The following is a 2,753-nucleotide window of genomic DNA, read 5'->3' on the forward strand; positions in this document are numbered from 1 at the left end:
CCGTCTTCTCAGCGCTCCGCCAGGGCGGTGGGCTGACCCCAGCAGGGCCGATCGGAGGGCCTCACTAAACCATCCAATCGGTAGTAGCGACGGGCGGTGTGTATAAAGGGCAGGGACTTAATCAACCAGATGTCTGTTCTTAACGTGGAAAATGCCCATAACCTTAAAGGCACTGACTCTTAGCTCAGTTTTCTTACCTGGGAACCAAGGGTTAGGCCCTGAGACCACAGTGCTTCTAATTCCCCCATCACGTTTAGATTTCCAGCTATCAGAACTGGGAAGCCCTGGGCAAAGACAGTGTATGGCATCCTTGACTTTACGATATTCAGGGACGTGGCAACTAAAAATTTTTGCTTCAAACTGGCCTGTCAAAATATGTCCGCTGATGGGCATGAAATCACAGGAGAAACTAACAACTTTCTTGCTAGAGTTTTTTGGGGAAGAGGGGGATGAAGCAGGGTATCTTTGTGTACCCTTGGCTGTCCCAGAACTCCCTCTGTAGACCAGGCTGGCCACGAACTCAGAGATCTGCCTGCTTCAGCCTACCAAGTGCTGAGATTAAAGGAGTGTACCACCACAGTTGAACCTTACCTTGATATGAGCACAGTATTAAACTGATTCCTAAGGACTCATTACTAAGGCACCTCTCAAGCCTCATCAGAGAAGCCTCTGTTCCAGGAGATGGTGACTGATGCAGAGTCCCACAACTGGTCAAGATGCAGAGAAAATGGCTGAAGAATGCTCACCCCTAAGTGTGACAACTGGAACCGACCACTTCCTCCCGAAGCTCAGGGATCACTGTGGAAGAAGGGGAGGGAAGACTTCGGGCACCAGAGGCAGTGGGTGGCTTTAAGGAAACAGTGCTTTCTGGACACAGCGAGGTGGCTGCACATAGGAACACACATGGCTGGGACAGCACAGACCTGTGCAAGCGCAAGCCAGATCAAATCCCAGCAGGGAAGGTGAAGGGAGGTTAAAGTCCTACCCTTAGCTGAGGGACTGTTGGCAGTTAACTGCTGGGAGAGGGAGAGTGGGTTTTCTTTAAGGGTGTGGCTCCTGCTAGGCCAAGGGCATGCCAGTGGAGTATATATCTGAAATACATACACAGGACAAACTGTACTTGGTGGGTTTAAAACAAAACAGTTTTGTATGGGGTGGAAAACGTGGCTATAGTTTTATTCTTCTACGTGCAAGCTAACCAGATTGACCAGCATCATTCCTTAAAGATGTCATCTTTTCTGCGGTGTGTATTTTTGGCATTTTTTTTTTCAAAAATCAAGTGTCCATAGGTATGTGAAATCATGTCTAGGTCTTCTATTCAGTTCTACTGATCAGCATGTCTGGCTGACAGCCAATGCCATGCTGTTTTCCTTGCTGTAGCTCTGTCGTATAGCCGGAAGTGGAGACGGTGATCCCTCCAGCAGTTCTCTTATTGTTCAGAATTATTTAGATACCCTGAGCTTTCTGAGTCTTCATATGAAGTTGAAGATTGTTTACGATTTCCGTGAAGAATTGTGTTGGAATCTTAATGAGGACAGAAAGTTAGATGGGTAGGGATTGGATTTGGTAGAAGTTGGGGAAGAGGGAAGGATAAGTATTACCAAAATACACTAAAACGTTCTCAGGGTATGACGGTCCACAGTCAACCCAACTCAGGCCAACCTCTCTGGGCTCCAGTCTCCTTATATGTTAAATAAAGGTAATCCCAGTGAGCATAGCTGTAGTGTTGAAATGACCCCTTAGCAGAGTTCCGGGTGAGTAGGAAGCATGCAAGGGCAGAGGTCACAGTCGCTGTTGTTAGACAGACTCCTGTTACCTTTAACCATATTCAGGAAAGGAGAAAAAGTAAACTTGAAACATAGACCACAATCAGCAAGACATAAAGCAGGTCTGACTGGGGCTTGTTTTCTAACGGGGAAACTGAGGCAATGAGCTGTGGAATTGCCAAACAAAGGCCACCTGGTGAGTCAATGAAAGCACCTGGAAGCAAGCCCAGGGATGGAGGCCCGAGGGAGAGTCCCAGAGGCTACTCAAATCTCACCAAGCCTCACGGGGTTCCTCATGGGAAAACATCCTGGTTTGGGCACTCAGGCCTCAGACTGAGGGCATCAGGCAAAGAAAGGCACCTGGGTGAGCTCACAGATCATGCTAGAAAGAAACAGGGTCATGGACGGTGTAGTTCATGATGGTCAATTCCCTGCATCACACTTCTCTTCCTAATCACTTTCGTGAGCCTTAGAATGTTGAACTGAGCCTTCAGTGGTACAGGCCACACTAGCATTCCAAGGACCCTGGGTTCAACCCCCAGCACCAAGAACACGCAATCAATAATAACAGAAGTACACAGTTACACCTGCCCCCCCCCCCCCATCACACTCAAGGGCAGGGATCACAGGCACAGGTTGTACGATGATTGCGTTGATCATCCAGGGAAACCCTGCAATGTCACTGACCGCACACTCACTGAAGATTTCAAAACTTATGCCCAGTCCTCATCCTAACTGACCTTTACCATAGATCATACACACCCATTGAGTGCTAATTTGATTAAATCTTTATCCTTGGGTTTATGTTAATTAAATGCCTCCATGCTCCTGTTAGTTTAAAAATAAAAATTATAATTTCAACCTTGCATGTGTAAACCTTTGCTGCTACTCCCTTAGGTGACATTCCTCCTCCTCCCGCTCATACTCCAGTCTGGGTGGTGTTGACCCTATACACACAGAGAATAGCACACAAGACTGACCGACAGA

The sequence above is a fragment of the Rattus rattus genome, chromosome 8, assembly GCF_011064425.1.
Source record: "Rattus rattus isolate New Zealand chromosome 8, Rrattus_CSIRO_v1, whole genome shotgun sequence".
NCBI lineage: Eukaryota > Metazoa > Chordata > Mammalia > Rodentia > Muridae > Rattus > Rattus rattus.